General features: G+C 40.3%; 1 long non-coding RNA gene across 2 annotated transcripts in view; it reads left to right on the top strand.

Annotated features, from left to right (window-relative positions):
* Positions 1-8,722: 8,722 nt before the first annotated feature.
* The window catches only part of LOC310893603, a 59,603-nt gene continuing 48,660 nt past the window's right edge, over positions 8,723-19,665 (top strand). The window contains exon 1 of one of the 2 annotated variants that reach the window (XR_014579116.1): positions 8,723-9,800. This is a non-coding gene — a long non-coding RNA (uncharacterized lncRNA). Of the gene's footprint in view, positions 9,801-17,610; positions 17,644-19,665 lie in introns of those variants that run through there. The other variant, XR_014579117.1, reaches the window with a different exon arrangement.

Genomic DNA, 19,665 nt, shown 5'->3' with positions numbered 1-19,665 from the left:
GATTGAGGGGGTAGCATGTCTGTTAGATTAGTTTAGTAGTACTGTGAAACAGCACCTCAGTGCAGAGCTTTTCTCTTGGCTTTTGTTGACCTATTTCAGCATTTCCGTAAGAAGGTAATAGATTCTACTAGCAGGTGGAAAGCTACTGTGTACAATGACTGATAGCATAAATTACCTGTGATTAATCCACAAAATACATGCTAATTTTTTCTTAATGTTTTTGTATTGCAGCCTTCAGAAGTTGCTAATTTAACATTGATCAAACAGTGCAGTGCTCTGGGTTGATGCATGTAGAACTTTCCTAAACAGTGAAATTTAAAAAGTTACATCTTCTGCAGCTAAATTTGAGTACTAAGCAGAATAGTGGTAGTAATTGTGGTAGTAATTCCACTTCATTTAAACTAAAAGATGGAATTGCTTACCCTGCTAAGCCAAAATCACTTGAGCCTTGTTTTTTAAATTGAAAAACACAGTAGCAGTAGTGGTTACTGTATCTTGCCTGCATCACTTTTCATGTAAAATCTGTGTTTGCAACCTAGGAAATTCAAACTGATGAGGTTAATATTCTGGGAGGAAAACAAAAGTGAAACTGCAGTGTAATAATATAAAGAAATTATGAATTTTAATAAGTCATATTTAGAGACTGAAAGTTATATATATATATGTGCATATATATATATATATCTTATTTCCAGAAAAGGATAATAGATTCAAACACAGTACTTCACAAAGAATGAAATTACCTGGTGGCCACCCATTGAAATCTGTTGTGGGATGAAACTTGAATCATTATCTCAATAGATAACATAAAGTAGATGAAGCAGAAGTTTAGAAGCTGTAATGGTTTTTTCTGCCATGTGTACGAATATAAATTCACATCTATTATGCTGCTGACATTAGATCACAGTGTATTGTTCTGTCTGCTGCTGTCCCAACGTTCCTTCTATAGAACATCTATGTTATTTTGTATTTATTTATTTACTTATTTTTGTCACTGGTCTCAGAACAGTGATTATCTCCTGTATTTGTACAGCTTTGACTATGTTGTTAAGGTCTGGCTTAATAGTTGAGCTCCAAAAATAAATAAATAAATAAATAAAAATATTTTTAGTATGGAATTGGACTCTCAACTGGACTCTCCCAAAACTCTGTTGTTACAGGTTCTGGGAATATCATTATATCAAACCTCATGGGCAGTTGTCCAGACCTTGATGACTACGCTGATTACTTAAGTGAAAACATGTAGGTTTTATCCTAAGTCAGAAATCAACGAATTCTACGTTCTCTTAAGACAAGAACTTTCCAGAACCTCAGTAGAGACACATGATTTTTTTTTTTAATTAGTTAATTACAAAGACTTGCTAAAGTTTAATTAATATCCAACATCTCATGTTTTATTGAACAATCACTTCAATTATTCTATCTTCCCCATTCGGGAAAGATCTAGGTTTCTTGTTACCTAGTAACACCTTGTACATTACCAAGCAAAAATGGTATGTGCTACTCCAAAAATAACAAAACCTAAAAATCCTCAAATATCAACTCCTAGTATATTACACGACAGAGATTTTTGTCCCTTTCTCCTTGTTTTGTAAGTAATTAAAATTCATGTTTATTTACTTGAATGCTTTCTCAGTAATAGTTTAGCTAATGGAAGCAAGATTGTTTCTTTTACTTTGATCAAGTGTTAGGCTTAATTATTTACTGAATGGACTGAAGTGGCATTGCAATTTAAAAGGAAGATTAGGAATAAGACTTTGCCTGATATCTTCTGGGAAATGTTCTGAAAAAAATACGCCTTGCAGTTTGTGTCAAGTGTTAATGATTCTTTTAAGAATGACTTTGTGAACCCCCGTGATTAAACTAAGTCTGGATAGAGGTAATACCACTAACGGAGAGCAGCTGGGCTTGATATAAAAGCAGCTTTCTTTTTGTGGGTAAGTTATAAACTTTGCCTTGTGGCTGGTTCTGCTCTAGTAAATGCAGATACTTCTGTTAGAAATGGAGTTTTCATCTTCTTTTTGCTAGATGCTATCTGAGGCCCATACATTCTGATGAGAGGATAAACTTGTTTTGTTGCTGTATATTGCATAAAACAGTTGGAGTTTTATGCAAAAGATAATGCTAAACTTGCTCATGGGAAAGGAGGGGGAGGAGAGATTTTAGGAAGGGGAGCAGGGGTTCCTTTATATCTGTCTGGTGTAGTGTGGTTTGCTCAGTGATGTAATTATTTTGTCCTGTACTGTTTTTTCAAGATTGCAGGTGTGAGATGTCTCAGATCTGGTGACAGGTGTGCTGTGATATAACTCTGTGTCCCCACTGTTTTGTTCAGCACTTGTTGGCTCTCTGACTTTTTATTGCAACATATGGCTGTCTGATGCTAGCATTTAGCCACGAACAACGTAATGAACTTCCAGCAGTCTATTGCTCCCATAAACCTCATGTTAGTTGAGCAGTGGTGAACTTATCTGAAAAATATGTGGCTTTTTCAGAAGGGCTTGACAAGAATTTTTGGAATGTGAACAAGAACCCTTGCCTCCCAACCTAAAACTGCAATTATTATTACTATTATTTATTTATTTATTTATTTTTCCCCTTGAACTTAGGCTCTGGCTTATTTTATTTTATTTTGTTACATTTTTATTTTTTAAAAAGTAGGTTTTGATTGCTTTGCTGTTCCATTACCAGTGTAGCAAAGGGCCTTCTCCATATTTTATATTTCTGTTTTTAACTTCATGATGTAAAAGATCAGAAATTGAAAATCTGAAATCATGATCCAATGCCTTAACAATAAGCAGCCCACATTGTTACCTCCTTCTGTTTCAGTTCTATAAGTTCTAAATTTTTACTGCCTTCTGGGTGAAATAATTAACTGCTTCTTGTTTCTTTGATAGCTGCTCTATTTCCAAGACTTCCTATAATTAAGAGCCACTGTGTTGGGCTTAGATGTCACGGTTTTGGTAGTGGAGGAGCTGCAGGGGTGGCCTCTGTGAGCCAAGCCCAGCAGTTCCCCCATGTCAGATCAGAGCCAGCTCCAAAAGGGACCCACTGCTGGCCAGAGCTGAGCCAGGGAGCAATGCTGGTTGGGCCTCTGCGAGAGCAGATTTGAGAAAGGGAAAAAACTTCTGCACAGCAACAACTGGGAGAGAGAAAAGAGTGAGAAAATGTGAGAGAACCAGCCCTGCAGACACCCAGGTCAGTGTGGAAGGAGCGCAGGAGGTGCTCCAGGCATGGAGCAGAAGGTTAAACCACCACAGCTACCTAAAATACTTTGACAAACTGTTGATGTTTAAAATTGTTGCCAGCTGCACTCAAACACTAAAGAGTTTGGAAACTTAATAAACTACCATGGAACCTGCATGCTTCTTATGGAGAAAAATACTGTATTGCTTAGGTGCATTATTTTTGAACTTCATTTTTGGAAGGAGGAACAGAAAGTTCAGCGGAGGAACAGAAATGTGTAGATAATACAAGTAACTAGTTCATGGTGACTTATCAAAATGGAAATGAGATATTTGTATAGGTTTTGGAAAATGTATATATTTATGGAAATAGATAAGAATATTGATTATCTCATTTGAGCAATTGTTGATTTGGAGGAACGTTATCATGTATTGCAAAGGTTAGGAAACTGGCCTGAAATTTTCATTCTTTTGGAGATGCTGTCCTACTTTAAACCCAGTAGTGGAGTTGTAATGTGTCTTTTTGATACTTCTAAAGTGAAGGATAATTCAAAGTTGCTGTCACATTGAGCTACATCTCTCAGACATTTAAAAAAAAAAAAAAAGAAAATGAAAAATTAGACTGTTAGATATATTCTAATGCATACAAGGATCAATATAAGCCACTCAGAATAAATGTTTAGATGACAATTCTTCTACCTCCTGCCTAGCATTTTCTTAATATTACTAGCCTCCCTGTACAACCATCAAAAATTCAGAAACATATCACTTCATTATTTAGTCAGGTAGGCCTCAAAAGTAAAACCTATCCATCAAGTCCAGTCTTTATTATGTAGTCACTGTGTTTTATATAATGCTTTGTGTAAATTAATTTCATTAAAACCAATGATATATTTTACTGTTGCTGCTTCCCTAGTCTGCTCTAGCAACTGAGTGCTCTGATAGCAGTATGATAATTTCTGTGCTAAATTAATTCTTGGCTGTTTTTTTTTGTCCTTTGAATAGCTTGAATTCTAGATATATTTACAGACAATTCTTGCATCCTAATGGTCGTGGGTAGCGCTCGCAAAACTTATGTGACATTGAGATTTCTGCTATGGCACAAATTAAAACAAAACAAAAAAATGGGGAAAATATAATGTTTAGTCAGACTATAAGGAATGAATTAAACTAATTCCTTGATGGTTTATTTCAGCTATACAGTAGCATTTCTCTGAAGCTATGAAAATCATTAAAAGCAATTTTAATGTTGGAGTGAAAGCTAAAGAAGTAGTCAAAAGTCTTTAAGCATAACAGCCAAGGTAGTAGGTACGAAAAGGTTGTAGAATTGGAAGCAGTATGTGTGAACAGATTGTCTGGACCACTGTGGGCCATTTATGTTGCTTAGGTAATAAAAAGTCAGTGGAAACTACTGCTTGAGGAGCTTCTTAGTTTGACTGAATGCCTAGTCAAGGGACATCATTAATACTGACTCCATTGACAGAAGAGTATTCAGTTCTGAAATTAAGTGTTTTGTCATCTTGCTATCTCAAGACATGTAGGAGCATTAGGGAGTGATCTTGTACTGCAATAAAGATTATTAGTTTCTATGTTAAGTGCATGCTAATGTTGACTATTAATAGTGCTGGACTAAGGAAGTATTGAGAAACCACAGCTAGCCATATCCCTTTCTGGGGTCTTGAAGTGCTGGACAGAGCATTTGTGATCAACTGAAGCCAGCTAAGCTATTATGTTTCTTGTTTCTGTTAGGGAAATAGTCACTGGAATGGTTAGAAAAGACTACGTCCTGAAGACCAGCTAGTCCAGGGGTTCTGAGGGAAGACCACAGAAGACCACTAACAGAAAGGAATAAAGTAACGACAGAGCCCGAAGTGCTTGAGGAACACACTTACGATGAATAGTATCATTTTTAAAGTATTGTCATTAGTATTTTTAGCTTGATTAAGAGAGACAACTGGGGATATAATGCACTACCTTATCCTTGACCACACTTGTCAGGGCTGGGAGCACCTTCCTCTATATCCTGCTGTTTTGGCTTTTTCATCCCAGGATTATATTCGATATGGCATCTGTACTGCCTGGACTTAGAGAGCTGTGTGATCCTGGCAATACTCTGATAGCTGTCCATACATTGTTTCAGCATAAGGATTCTCAATTTGCAGCTGTACTGGGGTGGTTTGAATAGGAATTAATTAGTTTATGGCATAGTTTTTCTTCATTTTTTTTCTAGTTCTACAAGATAAATTTACAGAATCACAGAATTGTCTAGGTTGGAAGAGACCTCCAAGATCATCTAGTCCAACCTCTGTCCTAACACTAACAAGTCCTCCACTAAACCATATCACTAAGGGCTACATCTAAACGTCTTTTAAAGACTTCCAGGGATGGTGACTCAACCACCTCCCTGGGCAGCCCATTCCAATGCCTAACAACCCTTTCAGTAAAGAAGTTCTTCCTAACATCCAACCTAAACCTCCCCTGGTGCAACTTTAGCCCATTTCCCCTCGTCCTGTCACCAGGCATGTGGGAGAATAGACCAACCCCCACCTCTCTACAGCCTCCTTTAAGGTACCTATAGAGAGCGATGAGGTCTCCCCTGAGCCTCCTCTTCTCCAGGCTAAACAACCCCAGCTCCCTCAGCCCCTCCTCGTAAGACTTGTTCTCCAGACCCCTCACCAGCTTCGTTGCCCTTCTCTGGACTCTCTCGAGCACCTCCATGTCCTTCTTGTAGCGAGGGGCCCAAAACTGAACACAGTACTCGAGGTGCAGCCTCACCAGAGCCGAGTACAGGGGGACAATCACTTCCCTCGCCCTGCTGGCCACACTGCTTCTTATGCAGGCCAGGATGCTGTTGGCCTTCTTGGCCACCTGGGCACACTGCTGGCTCATATTCAGCTGCCTATCAACCAGTACTCCCAGGTCCTTCTCTACCAGGCAGTTTCCAACCACTCATCTCCCAGCCTCTAGCTCTGCTTGGGGTTGTTACGCCCCAGACGCAGGACCTGGCACTTGGCCTTGTTGAACTTCATACAGTTGACCTCAGCCCATCGCTCCAGCCTATCCAGATCCTCCTGCAGAGCCTTCCTTCCCTCGAGCAGATCAACACACGCACCTAACTTGGTGTCATCTGCAAACTTACTGAGGGTGCACTGGACGCCCTCATCCAGGTCATCGATAAAGATATTAAAGAGGACCGGCCCCAGCACTGAGCCCTGGGGGACTCCACTAGTGACCGGCCTCCAACCAGATTTGGCTCCATTCACCACAACTCTCTGGGCCCGGCCATCCAGCCAGTTTTTAACCCAACAAAGCGTACGCCAGTCCAAGCCAAGAGCAGCCAGTTTCTTGAGGAGAATGTTGTGGGAAATGGTGTCAAAAGCCTTACTGAAGTCAAGGTAGATCACATCCACTGCCTTTCCCTCATCCACCAAGCGCGTCACTTGGTCATAGAAGGAGATCAGGTTCGTCAAGCAGGACCTGCCTTTCATAAACCCATGCTGACTGGGCCTGATCGCCTGCTTGCCCTGCAAGTGCCGCGTGATGACACTCAAGATAATCTGCTCCATGAGCTTCCCTGGCACTGAGGTCAAACTAATAGGACTATAGTTCCCCGGGTCTACCCTCCGGCCCTTCTTGTAGATGGGCGTCACGTTTGCTTGCCGCCAGTCGACTGGGACCTCCCCTGATAGCCAGGACTGCCGATAAATAATGGAAAGCGGCTTGGCCAGCTCCTCTGCCAGTTCGCTCAGTACCCTCGGGTGGATCCCATCCGGCCCCATCGACTTGCGTACATCCAAGTGTTGTATCAGGTCGCCAACCATTTCCTCATGGATAGCGAGGGCCACATCCTGCTCCCCATCCCCTTCCACCAGCTCAGGGTACCAGGTATCCAGAGAACAACCGGTCCTGCCGCTAAAGACTGAGGCAAAGAAAGCATTGACCACCTCAGCCTTTTCCTCATCTTTTGTAACTAAGTTTCCCCCCGCATCCAGTAAAGGATGGAGATTCTCCTTAGTCCTCCTTTTTGTGTTGATGTATTTGTAAAAATGTTTTTTGTTATCTTTAACAGCAGTAGCCAGATTGAGCTCCAGGTGAGCTTTGGCCTTTCTAATTTTCTCCCTGCACAGCCTCACAACATCCTTATAGTCCTCTTGACTAGCCCGACCTCTTTTCCAAAGATTATACCCTCCTTTTTCTCCTAAGCTCGAGCCACAACTCTCTGCTCAGCCAGGCCGGTCTAGTTCCGCGTCGGCTCGTCTTTGGGCACGTGGGGACAGACCGCTCCTGAGCCATTAAGATTTCCTTCTTAAGGAGTGCCCAGCCTTCCTGGACTCCTCTGCCCTTCAGAACCTCCTCCCAAGGGACTCTGCCAACCAGTGTCCTGAACAGCTCAAAGTCAGCCCTCTGGAAGTCCAAGACAGAGGTTTTACTGGTCCACTTCCTGACTTCGCCAAGAATAGAGAACTGAACCATTTCGTGGTCACTCTGCCCAAGACAGCTCTCGACCACCACATCTCCCACCAGTCCGTCACTGTTTGTGAACAGAAGGTCTAGCGGGGCACCTCCCCTGCTAGGCTCACTAACCAGCTGCGTCAGGAAGCTATCTTCCACGCTCTCCAGAAACCTCCTAGATTGCTTTCTCTGGGCTGTGTTGTGCTTCCAGGATATGTCTGGGAAGTTGAAGTCCCCCACGAGAACAAGCGCTGACGATTTCGCGGCTTCTGCCGGCTGCCTGTAGAACTCCTCATCAGTCTCCTCATCCTGGTTCGGCGGTCTATAACAGACCCCCACCAGGATGCTTGCCTTGTTGGCCTTCCCCTAACCCATAGGGACTCAACCTTATCATTCCCAGCCTCAAGTTCCTCAACATCTAAACACTCTCTAATATAGAGAGCCACACCACCACCCCTTCTGTGCTGCCTGTCCCTTCTGAAGAGCCTATAGCAAGACATTGCAGCACTCCAGTCATGAGAGTGATCCCACCACGTTTCCGTGATGGCAACGAAGTCATAGCCTTCCCGCTGCACGATGGCTTCCAGCTCCTCTTGTTTGTTACCCATGCTGTGTGCATTAGTGTAGATGCACTTCAGTCGGGCCATTGCCTTCTTCCCCGGCTTTGCCATTGTTCCCCCTGGCACAGCTCCAACAAGCCTAATTTCAGCCCCATCCCCCTTCTTTCCTAGTTTAAAGCCCTCTCAACAAGCCCTGCTAGCTCCTGGGCTAGGATACGTTTTCCCCTTAGAGATAGGGACCCATCTGCGGTCACCAGGCCGGGTGCCGAGTAAAGCGCCCCATGGTCAAAAAAAACCAAATTTCTGTGTTGGCACCAGCCTCTGAGCCACGTGTTAATCAGGTGGGCTTTCCGTGTCCTCTCGGTACCCCTCCCTGCCACTGCAGGGATAGATGAAAACACCACCTGTACTCCCGCTCCATCCACTAACCGTCCCAGTCCCCTAAAGTCCTGTTTGATAGCCTTCAGGCTTCTCTCATCAGTATCATCACTGCCAGCCTGGACTATCAAAAGAGGGTAGTAGTCAGAGGGACGGACCAGGTTGGGAAGCTTCCTGGCAACATCCCTGACCCTGGCCCCAGGGAGGCAGCAGACTTCCCTACGGGTAGGGTCAGGTCGACAAATAGGGCCCTTTGTTCCCCTGAGAAGGGAGTCTCCTACTACGATCACCCTTCTGTCTTTCTTGGTGGAGGCAGTCTTGAGGCGTGGAGTCGGCTTCCTTACCCTAGGCATCCTCCTGGGTAGACTTTCTACCTCGTCCTCACCCACCGGTCTCTCAAGCTCCAGGGCCTCAAATCTGTTACGTAAGGGCACCTGGGAAGGTGGGGCCGGTAGGGGGGGGCGTTGCCTGAAAGGTCGAGCAGGGACCTGTCTCCATCCCTCCTCAACTCCTAGGTCGCCTCCCTCTGCCCAACAGCAACAGGGCAGGGGGTCCATCCCCATTAGGGGTGTCTCACCCTAGTACCTCTCCTTCAGGCCCTGCAGGGAGTCACTCCACCAGTCTATCTCCCGCTCACACTCCCTGATAGCCCTCAACCTCTCCACCTCCTCTTTGAGTTCTGCCACCAGTCAGACCAGGTCATCCACCTGCTCGCGCCTCACACACACAGTGCCTCTGCCTCCCTCAGATGGCAGCAACAGGCTCAGACACTCCCTGCACCCAGAGACCTGAACTGCCGCATTGTTGAGCAAGCAGTCAGTCTGGGTGGCCACAGACTTTCTAGAGAGCGCTCTGCCTGGTGAAGACCATCGCAGCCTAGCTAGTGGTCGACAGCCGTTAAAGATGTTGTTCTTATGGGCGGGGGAGAAACTCTGCCCTCTCTGCCCACCCTGCCTGCGCACACGGCTGCGCAAACTGCCGTGCCCCGCCCTTCTGATGCGTCGCGCTCCCTAGGGGCAGCTTTTGAACGGCCGGGGAGGGGGCGCTGCTGGCTCCGCCTACGCCTCGTCAGCCTCCCTCGCGGGGGCTGCCGGGTCCTGCCGGGTCCTGGCGGCTCCCTCGAGTGGCCTTGATGTTGGAAAAAAAGCCCTGCCTGTCGCGATCCCCTGCTCTGCTGCAGAATGCGTCTGCCCCGGAGCCGATCGCCTTGGCAAGATTTACTTATAAAGTAAGTCTGTTTCATCCCCTGATATTTGAGGTCAAAGCATACAGTGTCTTGTCTGATCCTCTTCCAGTCATTGAATCAGGATGTGTGATGGGTACAACTCTGTTCTTTTTTTTTCCTTAAATACTTTGAAGAAAATTGGCTAGTAAGGGAAAGCATGCTAGAATATGGATGTGCTTCCAATTATCCTAATGGACTATAGAGCTCCACAAAATCATTAAGGTAATCATGCATTCTAATGACTGTGCCCTTGACACAGAAGTAGCAAAACATGCAGCTGATTGTGAATAAATTGGCATAACCAGGAGACAGTTAACACGAATTTATACCCTGTCCTTTGTGAAGGAAGTTGTATATAGATCCATAATTGCAGCTGAAGCACAGAGGGTTAAAGGCATCTGCAGATTAAACCATTTTGCCAGCACCTCATTCAGGGATACCCTCTCATGTAAGGCATTGACGAATTCAGAACCAGTGTCTCTTTGATTAATGATCAGACAAAATTTGGATTCAGTGTTACCTCATGCTCTCTGTTTAGGTGCAAACCTTGTCTTTGCTGTTAAGTGATATGTACGGCTTCAGGCTGAATTCAGACTGCATGCATCCTACCTGTAAAGAGGCAAGGTATAAACCTGTAACAGTAACATTTTGGAGTGCTGCAGGATCCTAGGGGTGAAATCCTGACAGTCACAGGATAGTTTTGCTGCTCTGGGCACGTATTGGGAATGAAGGAGATCTGAATGCTGAAGCAGCTTTTCTCACGCTGAGGCTGAAGTATTGCGCTGAGTAGCATGAGACTGAAATCAATAGCTGGGAAACTTTAGATAGCAAAGTAGCATGCGTGTTTCAGTTAGTGGGGCTCAGCTGGGGAAGTAAAAGAAGGAGCTAAGCAGACAGGACGGTAAGCAGAGATTTCAGGGTTAGTAGCTAAAAGCTCTCCTTTAGCTGCTCATAAATTAAACAGGTTAGTCACACTCAAATATGAAAGCTGGAGTATTCTCAGTCAGACCATTTCTGATTAATGAAGTGCTACTGCAACAATACATGAATCTAAAGAAAAAGTCACCATTTGTGTAACTTAGGACACAAATTCCCTTCTGACTTTACTTCCAATGAGTGTAATCTTATATGTTAGAGAGCATCTACTCAGGGGAAAGTCTTTATTGTCACCTATGCGTCATAGCCCTCTTTTCCACATCATTTCTGTCTGTGATCAATCACTACCATTTTCTCAAACTTCAGTTTCTCTTTAGCATACATGCAGCTTCAAAGGAGAGAAGAAATCTTACTGGTTTCCAGAAACGACTTCCTGGAAAACCTAGAAATATAGACTGAATTACAAATGGTTCTAAAATTCAGTGTTGATGGATTATCATTGGTAACCACTCAGGGAGGTATCAAATGGCTTTGCATGTAAGGCAAGCTTACTAATACTGCTGTTGTAACAGGCTATTACAATACAATCAACAGGTAGCTCTATCACTATCACTGGAGTTAAAATATGGTTGCCCTCACAACTACAGGCATAAAAAAAAAAAAAGCATAGTAACAATCCACAAGAGAGAAAAGAAATAGACTGGAATATGTGATACATTTATTCCGTCTCTGATCACCCCCTGTTGCTTAGAGTAGGCACATTCAAGGAATTCACAAGATTTGCTGTTAATAAGCAAAGGCTGCCTGATGATCAAGTGTCATTTCATGTCACTTTTGTTGTCATACTTTTCCTTTTAAAAACAAGTAATTTGTATGTTTTCTTTTGCTTTTAGTGATACAAGTCTTCAGAGAGTCCTGACCTTCTCATTTGTACTTCCAAAATATAGTTTGATGGTTGACATGCATTTTCTTCATCCTGTATTTACTGGTAGTTTCTCATGCCATGAGTCAGCATGCTCAAGTTAAGTACTCAGCTTCTCTTCTCCTGGACACTTACTATGTATTCAAGCTTCGCGGCTGCAGATTTTGGTCTTGGAGCAGTGTGCTTTCTTTCTGTGGGGGCAGAAAGCATCTTCTAGATGAATTGACTGGCACACCTGGTGGGAAAAATATAACATAGATCATTTAGCTACAGAAAGTTGTGGTGCTTCAATTTGGAAAAAGAGGAAAAGTACCTTGATTCTTGACCCAGATAGGGTGTTAAGGAGCTTTACTTATGTAGGGGTTGGAAGACACAGAAGTTCTTCATAATTAAGTGATTTCTTTTTCTCCCAGCTTGACAAAACAAGCTTGCTTACTTGCAGTCTATTGTCAGTTACTGTCATTGCCAGTAACAACTGTTTAACTTGCTTACAATAGAGTTTTCTCCATTATTTCCTTTTCATTAACTATTCTAGTGGGATAAAACTTAGTTAAAGTAAATATTTTTAAATTTTCACGTAAATGCAGACCTGAGTTCACAGTACGACCTTGTGATTTTATGCAAGAGGTATGAGAAGCAATTCTACTTGTACCACAGAAAATCTCATTCAAAAAAGCTAAAAGCACTTTGGTGTCAGTTTCTGTGCTAAGGGACTAAAAAATAATTACTGACAAACCCCTTATACGTATACTGTAGCAGCTAATTCTAGGCTTATGTCTAGAAAAATATCATAAACAGTTGCAAATGATAACATTGGAAATATTCCTTTCTCCTTTTGAGAGGTTATATCTCGCAACTGAGAGGTAGAACTGTAGGGTTTTCTGACGCAATTTCTAAAATATATCCAGGTCACAGGTTACATATTGTAGGTTAACAAATCTAGTGTGTGCCTGATGCAGTATGTGGTGTTGTTCTGAAGCAAGTCAAAGTTCTGCTTCGTGTTGTTTATATTAGCCATAAACCCAGTGACTCACATACAATAGTAGTTTTTTCACTTATCACTTCTGTAAATCAGAAAATCCACAAAGTAATATTTTTCTGTAATTTTTTTATTGCTTTTAAATATTATGCATTGCATAGCAAAGTCTAAGTCCAAGTTACTCTATGAAATGTTTTGAGAATCAATGTTTCTGTCATGAAAAGCTGGAAGTTGGCTTTTTCTTAGTTTATAAACCTAGAGAATTTAAGCAATACAAATAATGCTGTTTTTTTTTTCTTTTTTTTTTTTTTTTTCTATATATATAGGAATAAAGAATACAGGAAATAAAACATTTAAAGCATTTAAATTTTTTTTTTTAAGCTTGTTTAGTTGTAGGTGCCCAGGCGTTGTTCTGTTCACTAGTCTATTGGATTCTCAGAGCAAACTATCTTGCAGAAATGTCAGATGTTGTATAAATAACAGAATTATTTGCCTTTCTTGAAAACTAAAATAATTGCTTTCTTGTCTCCCTGAGCATATTTTCTGTGCAAGACAACATTGTAGACTGCTAATACTTGTCTAGTCATAGTCAAGAATAGCTGTTTGAAGAAAAGGGCAGATTGTATATCAGCACCTTTGATGATTACTCCTTTATCTTATGATTTCTTCAGTTTTTTTCCTCAAAAAAAAAAAAAATATATATATTTAACCATCATTCTCTCCTATTACTTTGAGTCTGGCCTACTTGTTAGGACTGTTGTGTTTCTTTCCTGTTTTTTGTTGTCAAACACTGGACAAATATAAATCTGTTCTTTTTTTTTTTTTTTTTCCCTAGAAATTAATGCCACTGTTTTACATACTATCAGTACTGAGCGCATAGTAACAACATTGTTAGTGCCATGTGATGTTACTGGATAGAATCGCAGTATAGAAAGGTGCAAAAAGATGTTTTTTCTTTTTTTACTGACTCTTGTCTTGAGAAAAAAAACAGGTGAAGTGAAGAGATGAAAGTTTTTTAAACAGCGGAATGTCTGAATTGAACTTTTGAAACCCAGCAGAATGAAGAGAAGAGTTTCATGTTGTGATTTCAGAAAAGCAGTTTGTATAGATGAGACCTGCTTGACAAAATCAAATCCACAGTATGTGGCTGAAGTTAAAAATAAGAGCAATTTGAGAAACAAAAATGGAAGTTAATCAGAATTTCATTAAAAAAGGAAGATAATGTCATCATTGTATTAAAAATTTGTGTTGTGAACTGCTCTTTGTTTCAATAAGGAAATGAGGTAGTTCTGATTTTCCTTCAGGTTCCAGGGCTGTCTCTAAGGCAATCAGATTCACAGACAAACAACACACATCTAGGGGGAATACTTTTTTAACACCGTCTAGGTTCTTAGTATAAAATAACATAGGCTAGTGCTCAGGAGACAGGTTCATGTATTTCTGTCTAAAGTTAAGTAAAAAGAAACAAGATATTTGCATTGCTGTACAAAGCCTACTTTCTTTATGCAAATAAAGTATTCATACACTGTTTGCAAACATCTGCTCTTGTGAATGAATGTAAAGACTGTCAGCACTGAGTACTGCATTTTGATATAAAAATAATTAAAAAGGGGAGCAATGTCCAAGACATATCTGAATTTAATCAGTCTCAGCAAAGTGACTCATTCTTTGTTCTATGATATGCATTATATGAGGAATCAAAAACGGTATGTGTAGCTTCTAGTAGAAACTGGCATTATTCTGGACACTAAAAATATATTATAATTTATAATTTCATAAATATTTTGTATAAAACATACAAACTTAAGATTTGAGAAGGACTGTAAATACAAAAAAAAAATCAGTTGAGAAAGGCCAGTGAATCTGTATTTAACTGCTTGTGGAAAGAGAGTGGATGGAAAACTTAAAATGGGGAAAAAGAACGAGCACAAAACCAAAATTTAAGAAATGCATTCATGCAGGTGAGGAATTATCTTTACAGATTTTTAGACTACAGTATGGTGTATCTGATTGTCAATATGACAAACACTAGTGGCCTACCACAGGTGCACAGTGAAAAATGGATACTCCAAATAAATGTGTCCCAAGAATGCACACAGAGCTGTAACCTAGAGTAAGATCCAGGATATGTTTCATAGAAAGGAAGTGTACTGTGGAAAGTCTTGTTTCACTCCTTCAGTCTTAACCCAATTTTAATAACAAATATATTAACAAGCTATTTGTAAACACATGCCTTTTTATACCCATTTGTAGTGCTGGAGAAGGAAAAAAAGTGAAAAATTAAGACAGCGATTTTCATAATAAGAGGCATAATTCACAAAATATGTTCTGACCAGTTTCTTCTCTTTGGCAGTGTGTATTGCACGGTGGTTTGGGTCTTAATATAACAACAGTTCAAAGAGAGGAGGCTGTGTTCACTAAATGCAAATCTTGTTATGCAAGTGTTATAAAATTATAAGGCACATGGCCACAAATCTTATTAATGCATAATCAGTAACAGCAAGGGCAGATAGAATAAATACATTTCTTTGCTTGGAATCAAAAACATAATATTTGTGTGGTTGTACTGTAATTTCTGGACTGTTACTGCTTGAGTTAGTCTGCAGATCTTCTTGAGTAAAGACGAGCTTGAACAACCAAAAGGATTCATGGATAACACAGTAAGTGTTCTTATCAGAATTATTGAAATTTATTTATATTACATAATACTTTGTTTGGTTAAACCTAGACAGAGCTGAAAATAGTAGTGTAGCTAGCTTTCAGAAAGTGAGTAGGTATCCAAAGTGTATCTAATATATATAGTTGATGTCCTTATTATCTGTATATCTCCATAAAGCAAATGCAATTTGAAAGGCTGTCTGCAGCATTACACTACTGCAATTCTAATAATGCAATTCTAGTACAGCTCTTTCTGTTTAAGACTATTTAAAATAAATTATAGTAGGGTTCATTTATTTTGTGAGAGGCTATTCTGTAGTTTTTTCCCTTAATGAAGAGCACCAAATAAAATAAATAATAATAATAAAAAAGACAGCTGAAAGTGATGACTATAGTTCTATGTAAGTTCACTTCATTTAACTTCCAGCTCACGTCCTGAAACATAGAAAAAATGCAGATTTTTCTCCAAGATTAGATTTCAAGCAGGAAATCCATGACTTGCTAAAAATGCTTTGGTTAGGTCACCATTGCTTTTCATTTGTGTCAACATTTGATCTATCAAATTTATTTGCACAAGGGATGATGAAAGTAAACTCTGAACTCGCAAAACCATGTTATTAGGAAGTGATTATATTAATTAGACCATCAGATGTCATGTTTTTCTGTCAGGCTTCTGCTTCATTTATAATGGATAAATTAGATCAGCTTTGAGGATAATAGGAGCCTGCATAATATGCAAGACTTTTGCTTTCATTCTTTGCTGAAACTGACAGGTGCATATCATGTAAATCAAGGCATTTTAGAGAAAGAAAGCACAGTCATGTTATTCAAGGGGCTGTGGGCTATCCAGGAGAATCGAATTTATTCCTACTTCTTCTGAAGGTAGTGGTTCTGTTTGGGTCAGATTTATTATATGAATAAGATGCAGCCATAAGTGGCTGAAACTGAAAGCCTAACTGTTATTGAATCCACAGCCAGTGAGCATGAGATGAACTAAAAGTAAAAAAAAAAACAAAAACCAAAGCTTCATTGTTCATCTTGGCAACCAGTCATGAGGGAAGCCCATTCTGCAAACAGTAGCCTAAAATACTTTTCACTTTGTTCCCAGGGTGTGAAATGATTATGAATTCTACTTGTCTGTACTCTGAAGGCTAACAATAAATAGACAAATAAAGCTCCCTTAACACATGCATGCATTCCAAGTATGATGAGAGGAAAAAACAAACAACAACAACAAAAAAAGCGTTAAAAAAAAACCACATGAAAACCACCCCCCTTCTTCAGTATAAAATTTAGTACATATGAGGACAACACTGCAGAACAGCAGAACACTCCACCTAATTATTTCTCAATGTGGTGGTAAATTTACTATTAGGGTTCAAATTAATAAAATAAAATCCGATGCTAAACCATTTAGTTAGGAGGCTTACTTTACCTCACTAATTATAAATCCCACAAAGTAGTTTAATATTGTGATTCAACATTTTTTAATGATAACCCTTGCAAACTTGCAAATTGGTAGCAATCAAGTGATGTCTTAAAACTGTTTAATCATGAACATCTAATGATCATCCATGAACATCTAATGAATGTTCAAGATTATTGCCAATACCTTGCAGCTGGTAATAAACCTCTAGTAAGGCTGTATATGTTTAACAGGTGGATACACTTGATAAGATTTCCCTTTCACATTCAGTGTAAATTATGTACTGTAACAGTAGATCAAGACTTGGCATACATAAAAATTTATTAGTTCATGTGCATATCCAGATATCTGAAACACAGACATTGCCCTGAGCACACATCAGCTAAACTAAATAACATGCCACCTAAAACAGGTTGGACTAAGTACCTTTTCAGCCTCTGTCTTCAGCTAATTCTGGATAGTCTGGGGTAGCAGGGTGTAGGGAGAAAGTACTGATGCCCACTGGGAAGGGGCAGGACTAGTTTTCATATATACTCCAAACAATAGTGAATGCTATGCTTACTTTGAGAGACAGAGAAATGTCCTAATTTTCAGTGAAAATTAATGTTACCTCAATTCCAGTGATTAAAGGATGGGTCATTGTCCTGGTTCCAGTTAGGACAGAGTTAAGTAGCTCATAGTAGCTGGTAGGGTGCTATGTTTTGGATTAGGATGAGAAGAGCGCTGATAACATGCTGATGTTTTAATTGTTGCAGAGCAGTGTTTACACCAGGCCAAGGACTTTTCGGCTTCTCGCTCTGTCCTGCCAGCGAGCAGGCTGGGGGTGCAGCAGGAGCTGGGAGGGGACAGACCCAGGACAGCTGACCCAAACTGGCCAAAGGGGTATTCCGTACCATCTGACGTCATGCTAAACAATATATAGGGGTGGCTGGCTGGGGTGGGGGGCCGGCTGCTCGGGGATAGGCTGGGCATCGGTCAGCGGGTGGTGAGCAATTGCATTGTGCATCACTTGTTTTCTTACACATTATTATTATTAATACTATTATCATTATCACTATTATTATTATTGTTATTATTATATTCCTTATATTCCTTATATTATTATATTCCTGTCTTAATAAACTGTCTTTATCTCAACTCACAGGCTTCACTTTCCCGTTTCTCTCCCCCATCCCAGAGAGGGATGGGGGAGGGTGAGCGAACGGCTGTGTGGTGTTTAGCTGCCAGCCGGGTTAAACCACAACAGTCATCCATATCTGTTTTGACTGTTGTTGATAGGTTCTTTCATTCTGTTTATTTTCTAAGCAATTTGTGAGGGTTGTGTGGCCCTCCTTTGGTCAACTTTGTAGATTTCCTGTCTTCTCCTTTCAAGTATTTATTTCAACCAGCTCATTTTGGCTGGAAAATGCTAGCACCATTACAGTAAAAACTGATGAAATGATGCGTGACTTCAAGTCCTGTTATAGAGTACCAAGATACAAAGCTCTTCCACTTTTACTAGCTGATGTTCAACATCCTGGTGAACTAATGAAGAGGAGTTAGTTACTCTTCTTTCTGCAAATGCTCTGGCCATTATGGAGAAGGACGTTATCAAATCCAGCACAGGAAGGAAACCACAAAAATCTTGGTAAATAAGCAGATTACAAAAAGTATTTCTCTTCCTTCTAATGTTGCTAAGCCCTGATCCTCTTCTTCTGATTTTAAATTTTTACTGGAAATTCTGTAAGGTACAAGATACGAAAAGACTGACTGTCATTGATACAAACAGAAAAATCGTTACTTACAAATATATGCTAGAATTTGTTCTTTGTCTTATTGTTACTTATTCTTTCCCTGCATTTAAATAGTATTTGTGTACACACAGTCTTCAGAATGTTTGTTTGTGAACAGGAAGTCTTTGGTGAATGGAGAAAGCAGAAACTCCGAGCTTTCTCACCCCCTCCCCATGTAATACTTCAATTTTCTCCCATATTTTAGTTAAACTTTGGAGTTCTCCCATTTTGACTTAGTGCATGGTATTCTTTCAATTATTTACCCACTTCAGTGAACTTTAATCTTTTTTAGCAAAATGTTACCTTTGACCTTTATTCTGTGGATGATTTTTATCACATATTTTCAATTTCCATTATTTCAGTCACAAACACTGTTCTATCTAGCAGTCTGTAATGTATGGGGATTCCTCTATTCACCCATTACAGAAGTATTTATTCAACTACACAGATTTTCTTTCTTCATATATTGAGTAGGAATAGATTTCTGAAGTGCAGTCTTGCTGTTCTATGCTCACCGCTTCAACTTTTAGAGCAGTATATGTGTATTTTTCTGTTTATAGCCATTTGGTCTTCTCTATTCAGATACAGTCATCAACAACATTTTTTTGTGTGTGTGTGTGTTTTGTTTGTTATTAAAACATGCTACTCCCTTGGAAATAAGGTAATTACATTCATGCTTTGTACACATACCTACTTCTCCGCATGTAGAACTTTTCTTCAATTTATCTCTTACTTTGAAAACTGTTCAGTAATTTCACTAGAAAAAGAGATAACAGGAAGCATAGAAAACAACAAGTTGCATGGGATCTCAGCAGATCATCTTTAGCAACCTTCAGCTGTATCAAGGTCTAGCTTCAAAGTTAGATCAATTATGCCAAGTGCCATCTAGCTATCTTTGAAAATCCTCCTGGGTAGAGGATTCAGAGCCTCTCTTAGAATCTCCGTTATGTCTTCCTGTGTCTAACCTCTGTCACTGTGAAGACTTATATTCTACTGGAATCTCTCTCTCTGTCTCTGTCTCTGTCTCTCTCTCTCTCTCTCTCTCTCTCTCTCTGTCTTTCTTCTCTCTCTCTCTCTCTGTAAAATTTGTTTTCTATTTGCAGCAGAGTTTTGTCAATCACTATATCAACATTATCTTCTGCACATCCAGGAACTTCTCCTGTGGAAGTTTTGTAACTGGGATGTCTGGGAATGATACAAATGTTGAGGTAATCCTTTAAACGTGTGCATCACTT

This window comes from Anser anser, assembly GCF_964211835.1.
Source record: "Anser anser genome assembly, chromosome: 2".
NCBI lineage: Eukaryota > Metazoa > Chordata > Aves > Anseriformes > Anatidae > Anser > Anser anser.
This window is presented reverse-complemented; position numbering and strand designations above follow the sequence as displayed.